The 25,451-nt window shown below is 40.2% G+C and overlaps 1 protein-coding gene across 2 annotated transcripts in view; it reads left to right on the top strand.

Annotated features, from left to right (window-relative positions):
* COL8A1 (collagen type VIII alpha 1 chain) overlaps positions 1–25,451 on the top strand; it is a 147,799-nt gene that overhangs the window by 108,223 nt on the left and 14,125 nt on the right. The gene's annotated exons all lie outside the window — the stretch shown is intronic.

The following is a 25,451-nucleotide window of genomic DNA, read 5'->3' as shown; positions in this document are numbered from 1 at the left end:
GTTTTTATGTGGTTCACATTTCCCATCCCTTCTCCATACTCTTCGGTGACGGGGATTACCAACCTGCAGAGTTAAACAAGAAAACTGCACAATTGACAGGCTGTAGCCCCCGACCTTGGGGTTTTTTTTGGTTGTTGTTGTTGTTTTTTTTCCTACCATCGTCTCAACTCTGAGAGTCTCAGATCTGTGTCTAAGACTCAAATTTGCCTTAAGATTACACCAGTTTATTCACCCTGACCACTTCTGACCTCGTCCTCAGGGGCAGCCTTCTTTGCATTGTCATCATTCTATCTGGCCATGCTGTTGAGTGGCTAAAGATGGAAACGAGTAAAGGCAGAAAAATAAGATCTTAAAAGGGAACTAAATGGGTTACATCCGTTCCCAGACCAAGACCTCTTCAGGAAAATACTGGCAGCCTCTCTTACAGCTAAGCTGGCCTGGAATCCAGTCTGGGTGTAAGAGGCTGTTAGCACTCAGCCTTGAGCAGGAATCTGTCCTTATATCAAATATTCTTTGAGATCTTTGCATCCAAGACCTTTTAGAAATGGATGTAAGTCATTCTAAAGTGAGGAAACAAATAGGATACAGTCTAGTCTAGAAAGCCGAGGAGAGATAATAAAATAAATCTTTCCCATCTCCCTTTTTGATGACATTACACTTTAAAAATAGGTACAGGGAGGAGCCCGCAGGAGGAATTTCAGTTAGGCAAATTTACTTACAAGTAGAATTTCTTCCAGGATACAAGAGCCTTGGCAAACATTGGTTGGCACATTCTTCCTAAAAGGTAAAAGCCTTTTTTTTTTTTTCTGGCAGGTTTTAAATGACACTTAAGGGTGTCAGGCAAACCTTCCAAACCATAGCCAAAAAGCAGATTTATCCAAAACACACAACATCCTCAGCCAGCTCAACATCAACAAAAAAGTTAAGCCTAACCATTACAGAATGTTAATTGTGAAACAAAATTCCACGGTATTTAGGTTCCATAAACTGGACAAAGCTACTCTTGAGTACTAAGAAGTATTCCTTGCAGTGGGACAACTACTCATATTTTATGCTGTAACACGTGCTATATTACAGAAAACCATGAGTTGGTCACAATCTGTGCATGGATGTGGTTCTCTACTTTTCATGGGCCCAAGAAGGAACAGGAGCAAGCTTATAGAAAATGTGCATTTCTAGTCCAGTCTCCACACCTATCTAGGTAGATTCTGTTAGGGAGAGGACTGGAAAAAAGGAAAGCCAGTGAGTAAGGGGCGGATGATCTGTAAACCAGAATTGATTGAGAATCACTGCACCAGAGTCTGAAGTGAACACCCTGAAGTGGGGATGGTCTCCACGCAACCCTTAATTCCTTGCACCTAGCCCTGACACTGGCACCTGGAAGATATTTAATGAATGTTTAATGAATGAAAAGCAGTTAGCATTTATGGATGCCAGGCACTGTTCCAAGCATTCTACACATATTAACTCATTTAATCCTCACAATAAGGGACTGTTATTAGCCTCGACACTTGTTAGGCACACTGCCTGCTCACTCTGCAGTGTCACATGGCTGGTTCCTTTGTTACATTCAGCTGCCCCCTCCTCAAAAGACTCCCACTGTCTGTCTAAAGTTGCATCAATCCCACTCCCATACAATCACAAGATCCTGTTCCTTTCCTCTATAGCCCTGGCCTCTATGTAAAATTATCTGGTTTGGCTTATTGTTTGAATAAGAAGCTTATTGTTTGAATACAAGCACCATGAAAACAAGAAGCTTGCACGTCTTATCTCTCACTATATCTCTAATGCTTAATTCACGGTAGACACCAAAGAAATAATACGATAAATGCAAAACAAGGGAATTGTGTTTGTCATGTAATTCCTTAGTTCTCTCAGAGCTTCCAGATTTTATGACGATAAGTGTAAAAATCAAAAGAAAGACTTTCTAACCTTCCAGTGTCCTCAAAATAACTCCCTAATTAATCTCCCTTGTCCCAAGTCATAGCATGGACATGAGGGAAAGTAAAAACTAAGTAAGTGAAAGTGGAAGGTTTGGATAGATTTCTCACTCTCTGATTTCAATATTTTGTTTGAAATGAACTCTTAGGACATCAGACACTCCCATGGTCAAACATAAGTAGAAAATACATTCCAAGATCAATTTAGATTAACCTGTTTTTATTAGCTACACAATGACTCGGCTTTCCTAGTTCAGAAGGCTCTATCCGCATGGACACTAAAAGAGCTAGTTATATCAGTGAAACACAAACCAATTACCTTAATAGTAAAAAGAATGGATATACCAACTCACTCCACATGGCAAATGTGTCAGAATCATTGATTTTATCCTGTGCCAACAAAATCAAAATCAGGAACTGACTGTAGACTAAGGAGAAAGGAAGAAACTCATTTTAAATGGGTTTCTCATACAGTATGTCTCAAAACCATAGTTCCTTTGAAGAGAGTCACTTGCTAGTTGACCTCATATTAAAGCTAGCCAAGCCTGTGGAGGTTTCTGACCGTGGATATTCAAAATGATCTCCTCTTCATGTATGGTGTGGGTCTCAGGCAAATGAGAGCTAGGACTGAGGGATTGCTGCTGAATGAAACTTTTGTTCCAAGTAATTTTTACCACTTCTACTAAAATGCAAGAGAGTGAATGCTGTCGGTGATGTTGTTGGATAAAGCACGCTTAAAAGCAACTAGAAACTTAAAAAAAAAAAAGAAGTTTTCCTCCTTTGTTTTGTTTTTTTTGTTGTTTTGTTTTTGTTTGGGGAATATCTTTTTGCTGTGATCACGCAGGAAGTTAGTCAGACCTGGGTTAGCTTCATTAGTCACCTCAGATAATGTGGCTAGGTCTTGGGAAAATCTTTTGATTTTTGAGGAATTGCTGATCCTATTCATTTAGGTCAGTCACTGGGGCTTAGTATGAAATTTGGAAGTACCAAAGTAGATGTGGGAACGGGATAGAGGAAGCAATGGGACCAACACTGAGGTCTATTCTTACTACAGGAAGGTGAAGCTCCTTTACAAAGACCTCACCTAGGACAAATTTTGCTGCTGCTACCCCCTCACCCATAATCGAAAAAGATTTAATCAGAATATTTTAAAAGATAGAGGAGAATGTATTTTCATCCTAAATATGTACAAGTACAATCCAATCAAAAGCAAAGATGATTTCTGTGTTCACTACCCAAACCCTCAAAACCATCTGGGTTAACTCAAAGCCAGAGTTAGCACATTTTGCTTTCCATTTTGTGAGAAAAACATGATTTGGATTACAAATTTCTCAGAGGTCATGCATATAGCTGAGAGATGCTGTCATTTCCTTATCAAAAGCAACAGGAGAAACTCCAAATATGAGGAATCACAGAGATTTATTGCCTCAATTCCCAGCCTGACACTTGGCTCAGGACAGGGTAAGCAGCCAAAAAGAAGTCCTTTGCTAAGGTACGAAAGGAACTGACTGCTTGTGAAGTCCAGACGTGGGAGTGACAGAAATGGGGGTTTGGGTTTTTACACGGCCAGCAAAACCTAGTCTGCTTGAAGTCGGATCAATTGATTTCTTGAACATTTCAAATAAGCAAAATTCTGCAGGAAATGGAAGCCAGATGCATTTTTAACTCAGGAGATCCTTGGAAGACAGGCAGAAAATAATCAAACAACATCCTCTCGTTTCATTTCGGCCCTCCTCCTAAGACTTCCTCTCCACGCTATACATCCTACATGATGTAGAGACAATGAATGACTAAGCTTGGGGAGGGGTATGAGTAGACATTTACTTTCTAGATCATTTAAATATATTTAAATAAGAATTTTAAATTAATTCTCACGTTCATTTTATTAAATTAAGAAAGGAAGAGTACGTGTTTGATATAAATGTATACCAATTTTAAAACATTATGCTATCTGGAAGAGGATCTGAAACATTTTAGGAAGCATCTGTTGGTGAAGCAGGCACTGTGCTGGCAACTTTCACAATAACCCCCTGAGGGAGCCTGTTAGCGTCATGGCGCACACAAAGAGACAGGCTAACGGAGATTCTGGTGATTTGCCAGAGGCCACAATGATTATAAACAGAGAGGCTGAGATGGACTTATCAAAGGAGTCTCCAGCTGAGCCTCAGGACTGAAATCTACATGGAAAGAATCTGGTTTTTGAGACTAGGTTTCTTCTACTCTAGCTATTGCTGGTTTCCCCCTCCTAGTGCATGGTACAGGAATCAACTAGCCACTGGTGTTGAAGCTGGAATCACCAGGTTAGGAGTAGTTGGTAGTTATGTACATGCCAGGAACACCACCATGCCAAGTAGGCACATGTAACTCTCTCCCAGGAGCTCTACTGGGAGAAGGAAGGGCTACTCTCATCTCTCCAGTAAGCTTTGGCTTCAGACACTTACAGGAAATATAAGAAACCTGAAAAGAAGAAAAAGGCTCACCCTGCTACGCCTAGCTGCTACCTTGTTAACACCTTGTTCTTGGTACTTGTGACTTTCACAGAAGACAGGATAGTTCTTTCCTCTTAACTTCACATATGCTGTCCAGAAGCCCCCAGCTTTCCTGGAACTTTCGTTAAGAATTCCAGCTATTTCAGCAATAATTTTCAGACACCAAGCTTTGGCTGACAGAGAACAGATACAACCAATGTCTGGGGATTTTCCCTCCGCTTTCTTCTACTTTCTCTTCCAATGAAACTGTCCCATTATTGGCTTTGATTTATTCACTGTGATCATACCTTCCTTTCCAGAGCTCTTTTTTGCAAGACAAAGAAAGAATAAAAATAGTAATGGATAGTCATCCACGGTATTTTGTTAGTTCTTCTCAACTCTTGCTTTTGAACTGTCTGCTGTTTCTTGGCCACTTCTGTGTCAGTAAAGAAAATCATGCCATGCGACTTTTTTTTTAATGTGTACCTGCATTAATCGGGTCCACCCCTAATACTTGTGATGCTTTAAGCAAAAGTAAAAATGGAGGCCCACATACTATACATTTAAATCTTTAAAAGTTATGAATCAAGCCAACTGTTAAATAGCTTGTGTTCTATCCCTTCATCTTGGCCAATCCACATTCGTAACAACACAAAAGGCCATGTTCAAATTTAGAATTCTCTGACTCCTTGAATTGCTATAGCAGAATGCAGAGGCTCAGAGAGATCAGCCTACTCTGGGTTCAGTTTTTCCAACTCCAGCTTAGTCCTTGACTACGAAACATAGACCATGCAGGTTTCACAACCATGCATGTGAACGCCCTATCTGTATAGCCAACTCCATCCACGATCCCTAACAAACTGCTACTCCCCAGCCTTGTGTCGGACCCAGAGGTTGCACAGCCCAGGAGGACAGTTCATCTCTGGAGGCTGAACCCTGAGAAAAAGCCTCTGTAGTCCCTGGAATGAGCTCAGGATCCTTTGGGTAAAGAATTCTAAGGTCTTGCATATCCAGGGCAGGGTCTAGAAGAGTATGGGTTCCGGACAGCACAATTCCTTGGCTCCTCACCCCATGGCAGTTGGAGGAGGCACAGTTTCAGGAAGGTCAGGGCAGAGGCTCCTGTTGGCCTTGAGTGGTCCTCAGAGTTAACATCCCCCTGTTGTAATGGCTAAGTGAGAATTAACCTTATTGACTGGACACTTTTCATCCATAGCTTCCAAGTAAGAGTGAAAGGCCTCTGAGAAGAAGATTTAGAACCAGAGGCCCAAGATTCATACTTTCACATAAAGCAAGGCATCTGAACCTCAGTATCACTGAGGATTATGCAATTTGCTCTTTGAATTGCAAGTACAGTCATCTGATTTCCTGCTCCAGTTTCCAAGGTCCAAGGCCAAAGAAGAAACAGAATCTGTTAAATATTTGAGAGGTGACATCATTAACAATGAATTATTATCTAACATGGAAGTAACTTTAATTAAGAGGAGGGAGTACACACACATATTTCATTGTTGTGCATATCTTTAGAAGATGAAACAAGCAGGAATCAGAGAAATGTACTCTGGGAGATGAGAGGGAGGGAGGCTTGGTTCCTTGGGTTTATATTTCTTCCATGTGAGGTAGGCTATTTTCTCCCTGTCCATCTAATCCCCTGGACCCACTCCTACCTCTATCAGTGGTGATAGCAACAATACTTAGCTAATACTTACATACCACTTACTCTGTGCAGGACATCATTCAAGGTGCCTTACCTATTTTACTTATTTAATTTGTACAAAAGCCCTATGAGATAGGTATTTGTATTAATATTTTCACTTTTAGAAGAGGGAATTGAGGCATAAGAAGATTTTTTAAAACAACAAACCTTGCCTGGGGCACCTGGGTGGCTCAGTCATTAAGTGTCTGCCTTCCGCCCAAGTCATGATCCCAAGATCCTGGGATAGAGCCCTGCATCGGGCTCCTTGCTCAGGGGGAAGCCTGCTTCTCCCTCTCCCACTCTCCTTGCTTGTGTTCGCTCTCTGGGTGTCTCTCGGTGTCTCTCTCTCTCTCTCTCTCTGTCAAATCAATAAATAAAATCTTTTTAAGAATTTAAAAAACCTTGCCTAAGGTCCTATAGGAGGTCTAGAGCTGAGGTTTGAACACAAGAGGACCCTTAGAGTCTGTGCACTCAGCCACATGTCCTGCTGCTTCTTGAGATGGTCAACCACACAGGGACTGGCAGCTCAGCTATTAGTCACTCTCCACTCACCCTGCTTCTCCCGGTAAATGTGCATTTGCCCTCAGTAGCTTCAGGTTTGACTTGGAAGATCAGTTATCTCTTTGGCTAACCTGGAACTTTCCATTCCTGTGGGATAAGGACAGCTTCCCTCTTCTAAGGCCCAATGGCCATCACCCACCAGGGGCCATAGAAACCATAACAACTTCCAATTTTCTCAACATCTAACTAGACTTTTTTTTTTTAAGATTTTATTTTTTTAGGGGTACAGTGATGGGGAGGGAGAGAGACAGAGAGAGAGAGTGAGAGGGAAAGAGAAACCCAAGCAAACTCCACGCTGAGTACAGAGCTGAACAGAGGGTTCGATCTCACAACCCTCAGATCATGACTTGAGCAGAAACCGAGAGTCAGATGCTTAACCGGCTGCACCCATGCACCTCCTAACTGGGCTTTTCTTTTCTTTTTTTAATATTTTATTTATTTGACAGAGAGAAATCACAACTAGGCAGAGAGGCAGGCAGAGAGAGAGGAGGAAGCAGGCTCCCTGCGGAACAGAGAGCCCGATGCGGGGCTCGATTTCAGGACCCTGGGATCATGACCTGAACTGAAGGCAGAGGCTTTAACCCACTGAGCCACCCAGGCGCCCCCTAACTGGGCTTTTCTAAGAGGAATTTTGTATATGAGAATTTACTTATTTGTCTTTAAGGTTCCCAAAAGATTAGGGGTTATGTCTTATTTTTCCTTATTTCCTGTTCTTATTAGAGTTCTTTATATGTAAGAGGTGTTCAGAAGTATTTACATAAATGAGGTTTACTGTATTCTTCAATAACCCTTCATTTTAATCTGGCAACTCAATGAATATAAAGAGCAGAAAAATTTCAAATTCAGGGTGCCTGCATGGCTCAGTCGGTTAAGAATCCAATTCTTGATTTTAGCTCAGGTCATGATCTCAGGGTTGTGGGATGAAGCCCGATGTCAGGCTCTAATGCTAGGCATGGAGCTTGTTTAAGATTCTCTCTCTCCATCATCTCCCTCTCCCCTTCTCCTCTCACCCCCCCCCCAAAAAAAAGAAAAAAAAAGTCCAAATTCAATCATTACAGGTGAGCTTGAATACGGAAATTTTATATATATATATATATATCCCAGAGCCTATTCTATACTTGAAATTCCTATTCAAAGAGGTGATATGGCCTAGTAGTTAGGTTCCTAGACCCTGGAGGCAACTTCCCTGAGTTAAAATTCCAATCTTGCTCCTTACTAGCTATGGGACTGGGGATATGTTGTTTAACCCCACTGAGTGTCAGTTTCTTCATAGGTTAATAGGAATGATTATGGCAACACTCTCCATTTCAGGGGTATTTTTCTGAAGATTAAATAAGTTAATAAACACAAGGTGATTAAATTAATTAATCAGTATAATGTGGTTTCAGTACTACTTGTCAAATAGGAAGTCCTCCATGAATGCTGGCTGTCATACCAAGCCATCCCATAATTTGAACACAAAAATGGTAACTTTTAACACATAAAATAGTTGTATTTTTAAGGGATTAATAAAGTAGTTAACCATATATTCTCTTTATGGTTATCAGAGAATAGTTATTATTAACAATAATTAACAGGATACAACCAGGAATAACAGAATATAATCCCTGCTGCACTGGCCTCCAAGTGTAGGCATTGAAATAAGTTATGTTATGAAAATATGAAACTATGAAAATAGTTTACAGAGGCATGGTCTTGGCTATCAGAGAATCAGCTGATTCCCTAACCTCTCTCCTCTGATCGGGCTTCACCTTCCTGAGATTATAAGAAACAAGGATGAGGGCACCTGGGTGGCTCAGTCAGTTAAGCATTTGCCTTAGGCTCAGACCATGATCTCAAAGTCCTGGGATAGAGTCCTGCATTTAGATACTTGCTCAGCAGGGAGCCTGCTTCTCCCTCTCCCTCTGCCCCCCCCTACATGCATGCCTGTGCTCTCTTGCTCTCTCTAAAATAAAAAAATATTTAAAGAAAAAGAAGAAGGAGGAGGAGGAGAAGAAGAAGAAGAAGAAGAAGAAGGTGGAGGAGGAGGAGGAGGAGGAGGAGGAGAAATGACATCAATCTCAACTGTAGTCAGCTACAATTGTTCCAGCTCACATCAATAAACACCAGGGTGATAAATATTACCAGACCAACATCCCATCCATTCAGCAAGGGTATCTTGTGAGACAGGTAATGCAATGGGAATCCACAAGCATGTACTTTTTTTGTTGACATTTTCCACAACGAAGCCAGATGGCATTACAGCAGGACAGCAATATTCAAGATGGTCTAAAACATACACACCAGTTTAAATCCTTTTTTGAGCCCAAATTCCTTCCCTCATGATCTTGACCATTGCTGTACAAATTCTTCCCAAATTCCTTCAGAGGCCATTCTTTAAGGTGAAGCTTGGAGCATTTATTGTACTATACCTACTTATTGTTTATTTCATTGGCACGTGGTTTTTCTCATTATAATATCATTAGCATAAATCAGGGGGTTCTTGCTGACAAGGTAACCAGAGTAATGTTTTGTTGGTCCTTTAAATCCTTTTGGTCACATCCATGTTCTTGGATTCCAGTCTAAGAATGTTAACGTTTCTTAGCTTCCTCCTATTTCTTTCCTATATTTCTCCATTTAGTCTCATTGGCCTATTACTGGTTTTCCTAAATTATTAACATTTCATTTTATTTCTATGAGGTATCCTCAATACCTTTCTCTTCTCCAACACAACAAATTTCTCTTCTGATGCCTCTCAAAAGCATGAAGGTTAAATTTTTCTCTCAGGAGATCATCCCAAACATCCCTCATTGCAAGCATTTATATATCAGATGCTAGTTCAGCAAACCCAGATCAGATTATTTCTTTTTAAAGATGGTTTTGTTTATGATTTAGCCTAAGATACCAGAATTTGTTGTTAAAAGATCCATTAATATCCTATTGGTTCCTGGAACTACAGTCATAGCAAGAATGTAGAGCTACATAAAGTTTATTATAGTAACTACCCTTTGTTGAAATTCCACTAGTTGTCAGGTAACTGTCAGACATTTGTTATCAAATAATATCCCAATAAAAATGATCATTCTCATTTTCTAGGCTAGGAAATGGAGGTTGCAAAAGTTACACACCTTGTAAATGACAGAGCCAGGATCCAAATCTGGGTGGTCCGGACCCCTCAGCCTACAGACTGTCGCTATTTTGCAGGCTGCTTGTCAGCACTTCCCCTATCAATGCAACACACTTGGAAAGGAAGAACTGAAAACCCAAAGAACTCAGCCCATCTGTGCATTTAAAGCTAGGAAGCAAAGGATCACTAGAATTAACATAGAAATAAAGACTTAACTTTTTATATTCCTGATTCATTGTATAATCCTTCAACAATATTTTATTTTCCTCTAGTGTTTTTCTTGAGAAAGATAATAAATCTCAATGGAAAATATGGTGCTATCAAAATTAATACTTACCATAATAATTGGATTAGACTTTTGGAAACCAGTGCTACTGATGGTTAAAGATGATGTCCTCTAAGGGAAGAAACCCTCTTACAGCATTGCATTGCACATTTGTGCAAAGCATTAACAGCTTTGGTTCTTTCAAATGTTTTTCTGTGTGTGCACTAGTTTAACAGTACGTGTAGTACCATGAAGCCCTTAAAGAGATGTTGTGTCCTCCAAGCCTAAAACAATCTATGATCAATCTTTTTCCTGTGTGTTTTATCCCACAGCTGAGAATGTGACACTATGTCCAATACAACCCCATTTCTCTTAGAGATGTTTTTCTCTGATGATTTGGGATCTTACCTATTTTGCTACAGTTTATTAATCCTGGAGTTTCTCAGACACAAGGTTTTCATTTAATATTTAACTTTGGCACAGAGACATAGTCAAGTTTCTCCAGCCCAAAACTTGGAAAAGAGCTGAGGAAAAGTAGCCAGGAGAACTCTACAACAATATTTTTTAAAACTTCATATGTCCAGATTTAAAAATACATACATTTATCTTTTCTTCAGGAATAGCAATAACTCTTAGATGACAAGATTTTTAATAATCCTCTTGGTAACAGCTGGCAGACCCAACATGTTTTTTTGAAAAGGAAGGAAGGAAAAAAGGAAGAAAAAGGAAAGGTGGGAGGGAGGGAGGATGAAAGGAAGGAAGGAAAGAAACAAAGAAGGAAGAGAGTAACCTCAAATACCTCCTATTTACCCATGATGAGCTGGCTCAATCCTGTAGAGGACAAGGAGCATTTATTTCATAAGGTCATCTTTCTTTTTTTTTTTTTTAAGATTTTATTTATTTATTTGACAGACAGGGATCACAAGTAGGTAGAAAGGCATGCGGGGGCGGGGCGGGGGCGGGGAGGCGGGGGAGGAAGCAGACTCCCTGCTGAGCCTCAGCCCAGATGCAGGACTTAATCCCAGGACCCTGAGATCATGACCTGAGCTAAAGGCAGAGGCTTTAACCCACTGAGCCACCCAGGCACCCCATAAAGTCATATTTCAATAGGATGAATGTTCTGCTCAACCCAGCTGCATTGCAGATCATCATTGTTATTTTAATTGATTATCCAAAAGCAGATTGACACATAATGCCTTCTGCCACTGGGCCTCTAAATCATGATGTGCAAAGTATGGAAGTATATGATCTTTCGAAAACTAAAGAAGATGTCCCAAAATAAAGGAGTGAAAAGTAAAGACAGTAGTAATGATAATCATGAGATGTATTTCTTAGAATTAATGGGGATGAGAAACCAATACTACAAGCATGATTTAAATTCTAGGACCTGTGAAAAGAATATTGCCACATTCTCCTTTTGAATGTGAGGTAAGGAGATTGTCACAAACTATAAAATGCAGTGAAACTCATCAGCACATAACTAAAATTTGGTTAAGATTGATGCATAATTAATCTCATTTCAAATGAGATGAGCTATTACAAATAGTTGAAAATTTTTATTTTTTTCAAACTAAAAAATTGATTGGTAACATTAAGGTAAATTAATTGAGTTGTAAGAGTACAATTGAAGTTCCTTTGAGAAAAAAAGAACTTACAGTCCTAGATCTGGGGTCTCCACAAACCCAAACTCTAGAAAAGCTAACCTCCAAAAGATTCTACTCTCCTTTTCTCCATTTTTCTGTGTAATTGTCCCCACAATCAAGCACCAAAACACCTGGTGTGATTCTACCTATTCCTAAATGACCACATAAGATGCACTGCTTGTAATCTGCTGATGGCAGAGGGGGACCTTCAGGTGGTTATGGGCAGCTGCTCACCAAGGGCTGACATTTATGGATTACCAGCTACAAGGTACTGTACAGAGCACTATATATAGAAAAATCTCATGTACTCCTCACAACACCCAAGTGTCATATGCAGAGAGATAAATAAATTGCACAAGGTCACACAGACTGTGAGCATCACAGGCTGTATTAAATTCCATACAGGTAATTACCCTGCTGTGCTGTGCCTCACACTGCCCTTCCAGTCAGCCTACCATTCAGACTTCCCAGTAAATTGCCTTCTGAATACCCGATACAAAAATGTCAGTGTAGACCCGGTTCGGTTAAGTCCCCAGACCATTGCCCTTACCTTTCTCATGGCCCCAAGCCTCTTACTCCACCAGGTGTTCCCCCTGAAGGGCCTCACCTTCAGAAATGTTCCATCTGCCCAGCTCTACATTCCTACCCATAAGTTCTCATGGGATAATGACTTCCATTTGAGATAAGTAAAAGTCAATCTTACCAAAATTGTTAACACTAAGGTGTGGGTGACTTAGGAGGGTAACTCTATCACAGAGTATTAGCATTTCAGAAAAGGGTTTTATTAACCCAAATGAATCCCTGGTGGGGGGCGGAATTCTGTTACTTGGTGGTTTTATGGTGTCTATGTCATGAAGAGCACAGCATTTGGAGTCAGAAAGAAGTCGAAATCCTAGTTCTGCCAATATCACCTCTGTAAAGTTAGGCAAGCAAGTCAGTCTTCTGAGTCTTTGGTTTTTTATCCACTCTAAAAAAATAAAGGGGGCAATAACCTTTAACAATTAAAGAAGATGCTGTATGTCTAGCACCTAACATACTATCTTGTACATGGTAGGCATTTAATCAATATCAGTCCTTGTGCTCTTCTGCTAGCACTTTCCAGAACACTAGAACTATGAAGCTAACCCTTGCCATAGACCATCATAATTTTACAGGGGAAACCAGACTGAAAAGGCTTCTTGTTGTTGGTATGGGCAGACATTCTGCTATCTGCCTTGTTGGCAGCCTGCCCTCCATTCATGCACTTATTGAAAAAGGAAAATGAGTCAGCAGGGACTTTGAAAGACTGGTGAAATTACGGCTTTGCTAGAGATCAGTGTTCATGATGTTGGCATTGTGTTGGATATACACCAACAGGGCATAACCTGTTTTTTAAAGAGATTCATTAGCATTGCCCACAAACTCAGCCATTCACTCAACAACATGTATTCACCAATGACTGTGTGCCAAATGCTGTGCTAAACCCCCAGGAATACAGAAATAAAGGTGGATAAATGTGGTCAATGAACTGCCATGTGCTATCTGATAGCAGAGGTGACAACAAAAAAGAGAATGGAAAAGAAGGGCTTCTTTTGGGGGTGAGCACATGCAGGCACACACACTCACAAGACAGAGTCATACCCGGAGAACATGGATTGCCATCCATGGTGTCACCCATTCAATTATTCATTCTCCAAACTTACTGAGTATGCAGCATGGGTCAGAACCTGTGGGGATACCACAGTGAACAAGATAGGCCAGGTCCCTTCTCAGACAGAGTTTACAGTCATGGCAAGGGAGACAGACAATGAATAAATCTCTTTTCGTCATTTGCTCTGTGTGGAGAGCAGTGTTTCCAGCCTTCCTGACAGTATTTGTAGTGATGGAAACAAACAACCCAAACATAACAGTGATCCTAGGATATATTTTAACTTAGTTGGACTGTCTTCCTTAAGCATTGATGGCTCTGATTCTTCTAGTAGCTTTAATCCTGAGTAGTCCTAAAGAGTGAAGCCACTGGAGTTAGGCCATCAGATTTGAATCCTGCTATGCTACCTACTAGCTGTGTGACAGTCTCAAGCAAGTTATTTAAACTCTTAGGGTCCTCATTTTCTTGTCTATAAAATGAATATAATAGCATCTGCCTCCCAGAGTTGTCTGGGTTGTATTAAATGACATCATTGTGTAAAGCACTTAATACAGTGTCTGGTACTTGTATACACTTACTCAAAGTTTGTTACTCTTGATATTGTTGATATTAATAGAGTCAAACCATGTTTAAAAGCCCTCAAGGAATATGTGCTCAATGAATTAATAATAACAAGAATTCAGTTAGCCCCTGATAGTGCCAGGGTCGGGGCATAGGATAATACCTGGTTTCCATGTCCCAGTGAGCAAATTATTCCAGATGTTGAGGGCAGTGGTAGCCAAGAATGAGTCAAGCTCTCCTTTAACAAGATTCTGCTGCACTTTACATGGTGCTTCTGCTCTCATTGTTCTCTACACCTACATGTCGCATGAATCCAACAGGACATGAAATAAGTGAAAATCCAGGCTATTATAATTACTATTCGCAAAAGAGCTTTCCTTGAGGATCTTTACTTTAAAAATAACTTTATAGAAACTTGAGCTCTTTGAAGGAAAAGCCTCACATAAACTGTAAGACATAACTGTATTTTCTGTGTTTATTCCAAAGGATCCTTTAACAGATGCTGCAAATACCCATTTCCATATGCAACCAGAGCTCAGAACTAAACAAATAGCCAACTTGTGTGTCTCTGTATTCCAATGACCACATTGATAACTACAGGTAGATGGGGAAAAAATGATAGACTGGAAAATAAATAGGTAGTGGGAAGATGATAGACATATCTAAAGAAGAATTTTCTTCACCAGTTATGTTATCATTTGATTGGGGTAGAAGCTAAAACAAGTAAGCGTTCAGCAGTATGAATCTAGTAAGATTCCTCTAAAAAAAAAAATCCAGAATATCATTATACACTAAATAACCCATAGGTTTAGCTCTTCTTTGCCTGCCTCAAACTTCTTATGGATAATTCGCTTTGTTAATGTTCTTCTGTATAAGACCAGATGCTCATACAGATAATTCAAAAATTATCTATGCTTATTAGCCAATGTCTTCTATTTGCATTCTTTGCAAGTCTTGTTGAGACGGATATTAAAATAAGTTTGTTTTTTGTGGATACACATCAAGGACTAGAGTGCAGAAAAGGCCTAATCACATGCTGGAAGATGGAGGCAAGCCAGTGTGAGATTGTAAAAATGCTGGCAATTATCACGCAAGTAAGTCGGTCAGCCCAAGACACATGCACAGGAGTTGAATGTTTCCCCGTGACTAATTTCATAGAGATGGAAACTGATGTAGGAAAGGAGTCTGAGCAGTCAGTTCCTCAGCTAGCCAACCCCTCTAGCCTGTGAGTCATTCTAGGATAGGGACCTTATTCTCCACTCACTGTTGTGTCTACAGTACCTGGCACTTGCTAACGACTGAACAGTGTTGAATGAATGGATCAATGAATTAATCAATTAATGGGTGAGAGCATTTCTCTAGAGTCTTAATATCTTGGAGCTCTAATCACCAAGGAGAGCACTGAGGTAGGACCTGGAGGCAGTTGTGCAAAGACAAAGGGCCAAGCAGGATTTATCAGGGAAAGTTTACAGAGAGAGAAGCAGTAGCATGTATGAGGGTGCTGTGCTGACCTTAGCACATTCCAGGCTAGCATCATGCACAGATATCTGGCAGGTCTGGAAGTCAGACTCCAGGAGAAGAAGCTTGCCCTTTGGACTTCAGGCATTTAAACTGTATGACAAGGGAAGCACCAGCCCTTCCCCTGGTGTGATCAGAGCCCAAGATGAAATATCACTATCATATGGCAAAACTTTGGCACCAGATCTCTCCAGGATTCTCATCAGTCATGGTTGAAGAGAGTGCCAGCCCGTCTCCTAATTGGAAGATGGGGTTTTGGCCTTATAAATAATTAGGATTATTGTCTTAAGCACAAATTTAGAGCTGGGTTCTAACAAGTTTCCACAGAGCTTTTCTGAAGGTCAGTTCCCTTCCTGAGAGTCCAACCTAAAGGGGATCCCTCTTGAATGTATAAATTCTTGCCTCCCAGTGATAATGTGGTAGACACAAATTAATCATGCCATCATGACCAACCATTCTCTTCAGGAGCTGCTGAACTTATGACAAGGCTAGGAGTCCTGCTCCATTTCATGCTTCTGACTTCCCTAAGATACCTGTTACTTTGCTCCTCCACGTTACTCTCTACCCATTCCCAGCCAGGTCAACCCACAGAGAGCCCCAGCAGACTATGGCAGAAGTATTTTGGTTATAGATAAGGATGGGTGCTTTTTAATGCCACCGTAGTGATAACATAGTGATATTTATTCTTTGCTTATAAGAAGTATGCCCTTGAATCCAGAGAGAAAGGAAAGTGATTTGATCCATGTGCCCACTGTGGCTCTTGAAGACACTAGTTTTTATTTGGGCTCAGGTTCAGAATGGCTAAAGAGGTTATAAACTCCAGGTGAGACTCAAAACCTGGAAAAGAGCAAAGGAATTATGGATAGAGTTGGGAAAGGACAAGGAAAAGGGAACAGATATGAGAGAAAAGGAGGAAACAATGCCAGGAAGAAAGAAAGGAAGAAGGACCAGTTTGTCTTTTTAAAATACATTTGTCTTTGCCTTGCATTTCCATTGAGGCAGAAATGACATCTTAGTCGGACTTGAATCCTCTATAGTTTCTAGCCTGGGGGTTCAAAATATGTTTATGAATGGGATGAACAAGAAAACTGAAGTGGAATGTGGGGATGAGCTTAGGTCATGGTGACACACCCCAATCCTCACGGCATGTTAGCTTCACTTTTTAAGCAAGCAAAAGAGAGAATTAATGAAAATAGCTTATCCTAGTGATAATTTCCATGACAGTAGCTGAAACCCCTGTCTCTGGGGATTTCTTTCCCCCTCATATCCAGATTCTATTACTCTTAGAGCAGAGAAGTCTGAAACCCAGAAAAACTGAATGGCTTACCCAAGGCCACACAAAGGCAAGTGTCAGGCTCAGGACAAATACTCATCTTTTCCAACTCTCAGGGCTAGGACTGTAAGAAGAGGAAACTGAATCTCATAGGGTGTTCTGCTCAGAGCAGACGGAGATTAAATATAAGATTCAGATGAATTAATAAAATATAAAATGTGGGGAAATTAAAAATAAATTGCAGACTACACAAAGTTGAAATGGGATCATGTCACCCGATCCGTAATCTGTTTGCTATTAGGGTGGAGAACAAGATCATGTTCTGCTCTTCTGGAATTCAGACACATTTTCTATTTATTATTTATAAATTTAAAGATTTAAAGGAATATGAGGAAAGCTCACATGGGCTGGGCCTCTTTGTAATGTAAATACCTTTCCAGTGGGGGAAAAAGTACTGAAAGATGGTAAGTTTGTCTTCTGATAATATTTCCCAGACATTTTTTTTATTATTAGCAAAGCTCTCTTGGAGTGTAACTAAGAGCTTCTGAGGAATAGTAACTTTAAAGCAAAGGGAAGGAAAATTTCAATAAGAACCAAACTGCCCCAACTCCCCCTTTATTTTTAAACAGAACCATCAAAGGGCAGCTAACGGAAATATACTTAAGTGGCATTAATTCATCCCTAAGAGGACTCTCCAAGAGTTTTATTGCTACATAAGGGAAAGCCATAAACCAGCAGGAGGAGAAAGCAAAGAAAATAAGTCTGGGGAGTCGTCTTGTGTAAGAAAGTGAGCAGGTGGTCAATAATGTGTCCTTGGCTGGCTTCCACACCAAGGAGACAGAAATTCATGGCAAAGATGTGGCCTACAAAATAGGCAGTCACAGGAGAAAGAACCATTGAACTTCGAAAAGTACTCTTGAAGGGTTTCCATGAACATGAAAATGGTAAAATGCCCCATCTCTCCTCCTCTTCTCACCACCCACCCAGTTTCATGTTATACTTGACTTCACAACCTGTTGTCTGCCTCTTGCTGGTCTCTGATATGATTAGGACAGATCGAGAAAGGACTAGGTTGGATAGGGCCCAGGAGAATGAGTCTTTGGACTTAAGAGTAATAACAATGATCATTTAGTCCAACACTCAAGTTTTACAGACAAGGAAATGGGTTCTCAGAGATGCTTTCATGGAGGGAAAGAACTTCAGAGATTTTCCCCTGAGGTCCAAAGTCCTAAACAGGTTGTGAAGACTGGGGATTCAGAAAAATACTTCCATCATACAGTCATTCAGCTCAAGCCAAATCAAAGACCTTCAGAGTAGCCACAGAAAGACTACAATGAGTGAAAATGATCACCAATCACAAGGTTATTTTACCTTCAACTAACCCTTTTCTTTAAAAGATTTTTTGTTCAATCAAAAAGGGCATTCCTCATTAACTTCTAAGGAAGAATGGCTATTATGTAGGATTTTCCATTCTTGTGAGCTGGCAGCAGACACCCGGACACAAAATCAGGAGGATAAGGATGATAATAGTAGGCAGAGAGGAGAGTAACATTGATTCAGTGTTGGGAAACTGTGAGGTCCTTCACTCAGTCTTCCCACTGCTCAAGATCTTATTTTATTAGAAAAGAGGGGAGGGCGGGGATGGCTGGGTGATTCAGTCAGTAGAGCATCTGACTCTTGGTTTTGGTTCAGGTCATGATCTCAGGGTTGTGAAGTTGTGAAGTCCCTGCCTCGGGCTCCACGCTCAGCCCAAGGGTATGTTTGAGATTCTCTCTCTGTCGCCCTTGCCCCTCCCCACATATATGTACACACACTTTCTCTCTCTCTCTCTTTCTCAAATAAACCTTAAAAAAAGAAAAGAGGGGAGGAGACAAGGATGGAAATATGGCACCATTCATATATTCATTCAACAATAATTTATAAAGCCTACTTAGCATACAGTTATGAACTTGGTACGGAGAGAATTCTCAGAGATAAAAGTCTGATTGGAGTCCTCCAGACCCTTGAGAGAGCTCTTACATGGAGATTTCCTCCTCATAACCAGCTCCCAGAATTTATGACCAAAATTCCTTTTTCAAAATAAAATAAAGTATGGATTTGCTCCATTATTTGGGAAATTGATGTTCTCTATTTAAATAAGTGCTTGAGGCTAAACACAGTTTGGGATTTATCGGGTAATTTGGTTTGAGGTTACCTTTGCACTAACTACAAGTGAAGTGTGTGTTAAACTGAATCTGTATTTTTTTGGATACAAAACTCAGTATAGTTTAGAATTAAGTCAGGGTCTTGGCTTACTGGGTCTATGATGAGGGGTGGGGTACAAGAATCTTTCAGACACAAGTCCTAGAATATGGTAAACACTAAATAAGTGTTAATTATAGCAATATTGTTATTATTCCAATCTCCAAAAAGAGCATGGAAAAGCTTCTTTAAAAAGTAACCATGAGCTGATTATTTCTCTGACTTAAAAGTCTATTACTATTATTACACTTGTAAATTTTACTTCCCTTCAGCAATAAAATTAGCTTAACCCTGCAGTGGCTCCCCCAAGGTCAACCTGCTGCTATCACCTGCAAGAAGTGTCTTGGGCTTTCTGAATTTCAAAGCCAAGCCCTTTGCAGTCAGTACAGAAACCAGCTGCTCAGGAGTCAGGTCACTGAGGGAAGTGGAAAGACATCCAACATTGGAACTGGAGATCTAGTGAGACAAGAGGATGGGGCACAGATCACACTGAGAAGCAGGAACTCAGACACAATACTTGCTATCCACTTATGAGGAGCTGTTTTTACCTAAATGTCCTCAGACTCTCAACTAATCTTCCTAACAGGTCTGAAGCAGGGTGAGGACATAAGTCATCATCTTTCAAATTCTTCAAAAAGAGAACAGCAGAGTCATTTATGGTTTGTCTCCCTCCCAATCCCATCTCACAAAACAAACTGGGGGTTGCTGGGGGGAGGTGGGATTGGGAGAGGGGGAGGGGGCTATGGACATTGGGGAGGGGAGGCGAACCATAAGAGACTATGGACTCTGAAAAACAACCTGAGGGTTTTGAAGGGTGAGGGGTGGGAGGTTGGGGGAACAGGTGGTGGGTAATAGGGAGGACACGTTTTGCATGGAGCACTGGGTGTTGTGCAAAAACAATGAATACTGTTATGCTGAAAAAAATAAATAAAAGGGGGGGAAAAAAAAGAGAACAGCAGTAAAGCAAAGAAAGTGTCATTGAGTGTGTGCTCATGATCCCCTCTGCTATGACTGCTTCTCGTCCTCCTCCTTGAAGTAACAGCTAACACCTATGAAGTGCTTCTATGTCTAGGCACTGTTTTAAGCATTTTATGTGTACCAATTCCTTTTATCTCCTCCACAATCTCATGAGACAGGTAATGTTATCAACATCCAGGTAGGCAATGGAGGCACAGAGAGGTCAACTAACTTGCCTAAGATCACAGAGCTGGTAAGTGATAGAATTAGGATTTAATTCAGGAAGGTTAGCTCAGGGTTGCTACTCTTTAAGCATTACCCTCCCTCTCCCACCCCCACAGCTGTTCTTTACCAGTTTTAATTGTCAATGCCTGCTTTTAGAAAATTTTGAGGAAGGGCATGAAATGTCCTTCATTCACTCTCCTCCTTCTGCTGCTGGACAATTCTTATTTATTCATCAGCCTTTAGTTCTAAACAGTGTCCCTCAAGGACCCTGTGTCTGACCAATGCTACCCACCCACCCACCATATCCAGGTTAAGGTCTATTCTACTTGAGTGAGACACTCATACTAGATCAAGATCTGACTTTCAACAGTTGACTGGAAACTTCCTGAGAGTAGGTCCTTGTTTTACCTGCACTTATTTTTATATATTTCCGGCCACTAATGGGGTAGTGCTTAAAATTTCAATATAACATTGTTGAACTTAGTAATTAAACTAAGCAACCAATGTTGAGTAGAGAAACCATGCCAGTACTTAGAAATTTAAGCAAATTAAAGCATGGGAGACCCCCATACAGTTTTTTAGAACAGGAGAGATGTTCAAGTCCATCTGGTATAAAAGTACCAGCCTTGGTTCAAAGCTGGATGGGGCAGAGCTCCCTCATTCATCACAAACTCTGGCCAGTCAACTCCCTCACTCCCCTCTCTCCTTGCTTCTCCAGGTACTTGAGTCCCCTCTTCCCTTTAATTCGTTTTCCTCATTTCATAGGTTAGGAAAAGGAGGCCCTGAAAGTCTCACAAGGGTGTCATGTCAGAGGAGTGACTACACCTCAAGTCTCTCATCTCTGATTCAGTTTTCTACTCATGCTGTAGGCCCTAAGAAATGACACTTGTGAAGCATGTTTATCAATGAAGTTCCATGTTTCTGTGAATTCTTGGGCCTCATAGCAAATTTCAGTCATAAAAAGAAGTTTCTTACCCGCTCCCAGCCTCCTTCCCAGATGTATCCCCAAGAACTGGCATGGATTACATAATTCTTTGTCCTTCCCTCTCTCCACTGCCATTTGTTCTGAAAAATGTTTAGTGAATTAACTGTGAAAACCTTATGATTTTTCCTCCCAGACAGCACATCCATCTCTCTCTCCTTCAAAATAAATTCCACCCTTAGAAAAATGGAACTTTCAATACCAAGATAGCTGTGGTTTGGTTGCTTCCAGTGTTCTGCCTGTGTTCAAAGGGCTGGATGTGACCACATGGGCTAATTACTTAGATGGAGCTGTGGTAGAAAAGTAGTGGATTTCAGAGGCGGTCCTCTCCGTGGCTGACAATTTATCACAATTTGGTGTTTTAGGCTTAGCCCCAGCTTGAGAACTAAAATTTTTTTTAATTTAAATTCACTTTTGGGAACAGTCTTATGGAATGATCTCTGCTACTCTTGAACTGTGTAACAGAGAAAGAACAAATTCACATTTTTACTGACCAAGAAATTGTCGAGATTTTTTTTAGTTCTTTTATAGTTTGGAAATTTCCAGGGCTAAAGATCTCAACTCCAGTAGGGTGACTGTTTTGACTAGAAATTAGTTCAGGGTGGGTGTTGGGGGGCAATTTTGGAAGACGTTGATTAATTATTTTTATTTCCAAGTGCTGTTGATTTAATATTTTGCCCATGTGGGATAGAAATTCTAGGGCTTGACTTTTAATATTAAGTCATTCAAGGTTATGTGGCTCAGGGCAATTTTAGCTAAATAAAACTTCCACACTTGAACCCCAAAAATAACTAGCTCAAAAATGAAAAATAAAAGCCAATAATTGGCTGCCTCATGCCCTGTACCTCTTGACTTTAAACCCACAAAGACACATATGCACCACATAGTAATTTAATTAATAAATATTTCAGTATTATGGAAGATGGGAAAGGCTAGGATTTGTTTCTTGGTTCAAGGAATTTTGTTTGTTTCACAGTTTCCTATAAAAATACCAAAATGAACTATCTACTGCCATAAAAGCCTGCTAATAAAAAGAAAATGCTAACACAGGATGTTGGCTTGCTCACTTAATCTTCTGGATATACTGATAGAGAAGTACTAAGTGCCAATCAGAGTGGGACAGGAAAAACAAAGATATTTCCATACTTTTCAGTCCTTCCTTGTAACCATTCTAGGGAAGTACTGGCAAAAACATCTATGGTGGTAAAGGGCTCTCTCTCCTGCTTCCAGGAAGCACACCTGTTGACTAGGAACTGAGCACAACGTTCTTTATATTTCAACTTTCTCAATTTTCAAAACTTTCACCAGAACTTTTCATTGTAGAACACTGAACACTGAAACTCATTTGAGTTTCACATAACTTCTCAACCTTTCTTAAGAATAAGAATGCCGGGGTGGCTTAGTCAGTTAAGTGGCTGCCTTCAGCTCAGGTCATGATCCCAGGGTCCTGGAATCTAGTCCCGCATCAGGCTCCTTGTTCAGAGAGGAGCCTGCTTCTCCCTCTGCCTCTGCAAACCACTCTGCCTGCTTGCGCTCTCTCTCTCTGGCAAATAAATAAAGTCTTTAAAAAAAAGAAGATGCTGAAGAATAGTGAAGCATCTAGAAGGCATACAGAATTATAGAAGAGTAGAAAAGGCAAGAGCTTCTAATATGACAATCTTTCTCAGAAAGCTGGAGTCCATAAGCAAGCCATCTACTCCTCTCCTCCCTCCCACATCTAGAGGGACCCTAGGACCCCAACCTCTTACACTTCAGCACCTAGACGGCCATTCAACTATGTACTCTTGTCTTTTTGCCCAGCTTGGTTTAAACTTTCTATTCTCTACAACCTTAGATATTTTAGGAATGGGCATAATTTTGTCACTTTATTTTATTCAATTCATTTGTTACTTACTTACAAAAACCTTCTTCAAACACAACTACTAAGTTTTAACTGTCCCTGTGACAAGGATATTGCTGAATTCTGTTTGGTCAAAATTCACTCATAATCCCATTGATCTGAACAAGGGTTTCAGGGTGAGATCAAAATGTTCGCAGTGAAAGGAAGCAAGAAAGCAAGAAGAAGGAAGGAAGGAAGGAAGGTAAGGAGGGGGGGCAGAGAAAGAAAGAAAAAGAGAGACATAGAAAGAAAGAAAGAAAGAAAGAAAGGGAAGAGAAAAGAGAAAAAAGTGTTTGCAGTGCACAAATGTTCCATGGAATTTTTATTTTGTATAATAGATCATAACCATTTGCTCTAAATAGTAATTTTACAATGTCCAGTTTGGTGGATTACATTAGATGAACCTTTCCCACACATTGTCCCTTGCAACAGCCTAAAAACAGCTTTAGTTCATATTGTATGATTGACATAAACTGTAGTAGTACAGAGAAGACAGAAAGATGCTCTCCAGAGTGCTCACCAGGCCTCTTCAGGACTCTGCCAGAAAAGAACTGACTTTGCTGCATATCACCAGACCCATAGGATGGGGAGGACCTTATTCTTAGGATGCTCTCATCACAGCCTACTTTACTACAGAACTGCCTTTAAGTTTTAGATCTTTAGTTTTTCTTACAAAATGAGCATTATTCCTCCTAAACATAAGACTATGTCACACTATTCACTGCCCATTTCTTCTTCCCAAGATGCATATTCTGTATTCATTTGTCATTTCTCTGACAAGAGGCATACATCAATATTTGCTAAATGACTCCAAGGGAATTTTTGAGCTCACACATTGTAAGAAGTTGGGTTTTTTTTAATCATTTGTAACCACTTTTAAAAGATTTAAGTAAGCTTCAATTTTTATTCAACCTTTAAATATATAAAAAAAAATTTAAGTCAGGGGCGCCTGGGTGGCTCAGTGGGTTAAAGCCTCTGCCTTCGGCTCAGGTCATGATCTCAGGGTTCTGGGATTGAGCCCCGCATCGGGCTCTCTGCTCAGCAGGGAGCCTGCTTCTCCCTCTCTCTCTGCCTGCCTCTCTGCTTGTGATCGCTCTCTGACAAATAAATAAATAAAATCTTTAAAAATATATAGATAAATCAGATTTTTATCCCTAAACTTCATTTCTTATTGAGGTCCTTCTTTTTGTTTCTAGTCAGGTGCAGCTCATTTCATCAGAGGAATACTTACAGGGAGGGGGCATACCTCAAACTCTTCCTGTTCCATCTCCACCTGTAAGAAGGGAGAGAGAAATGGTGAAAGGTAACAGAAGTGTGAGATTAATTAGCTTTATGACATCCAAAAAGCTTGAGCATGTACATTCATGAAATCATTTATCTAGAAAGTATGGGTATGTATTTCATGTTCCCAGCTACCATAGAATTTTAGAACTAGAGGAGATCTTGAAGTCATCTAGCCAGTGCTCCCATTCTGCAAATGAGGAAATTCATGCCTCAGCAGAATTGGTGCCTACATCAGAACTAGAATTTAGGTGCTCTCTGCTCTGAGAACAATGATTGGTCATGTTATGGGGAGAAAAGCAAAACAAAGCTAAAAAAGGAATCCACTTCAGAACTTTAATTTTTAAGAATCCTCTCAAGAATTTTATAAACTATTTGGCAGATGACATGATTCCATTTAGAGACAAAAGGAGTTAATTGCAGACTTTAAGTATGTGAACTATTATTTTAAGAAAAATATTCTCCTGATGTTTCCCACCTCCCTTGAGAATGGAAAAGAGGAAATGAGTTTAAAGTTCAGCAAGAAAGATCCCGATTTGATATTAAGAAAGGTAGGTCTATGAAATCCTGCAGTTGGTTACTAGGGAATGTGGTGAAATTTCCTCTTCTGGAGAACTTGTGAATGTGGGGGTTGGTCATTTGTTTCAGAGGGGTTATGTGGGTGGCTCATTTCTAGAGGTGAGGACACAACCTAATGGACATCTCAAGTTCTGTAGGTCCCATGACATATGGTCTGCCAATAGCGAGTAGGTGAGGTTGTTTGCTGCTTTTGATTATAGCAGATTCATCAGTGAAGCATGTAATTCAAGCTGTTTTATATTTATATCAGTTCTGATAGATGTAAATGGGCAGATTAATTAAAACTAATGAGTGCTTATGGGATGATCTTACCCATGGCCTTCACTGATAGGTTTATTTCTTTAGGATCTATCCTAGCATATTCACCTTGCTAGTGGCTTTCTAACTTCATGAATACCTTCCAAGCTTGTGTCCTTAGTCCAAAAAGAAAAAAGGAAGGGATCCAGTCCAGAATCACATCCTATATTACAGAGAAATTCTTTCTTTCAGCTAAAAAGGCAGCCTTGGTATTTGGAGGACAAGATGGAGAAAAGTGACAGTATAGTTAGATCTGTACCTTGTAAAACAAAGTAAAAAAAAATTGTTAGCTAAATGTATTGGGTGACAGCTCCTTAAAATAATCAAATAAGAATTTAAAATTTTTAACTTGGAT

The sequence above is a fragment of the Meles meles genome, chromosome 4 (assembly GCF_922984935.1).
Source record: "Meles meles chromosome 4, mMelMel3.1 paternal haplotype, whole genome shotgun sequence".
Taxonomy (NCBI): Eukaryota; Metazoa; Chordata; class Mammalia; order Carnivora; family Mustelidae; genus Meles; species Meles meles.
This window is presented reverse-complemented; position numbering and strand designations above follow the sequence as displayed.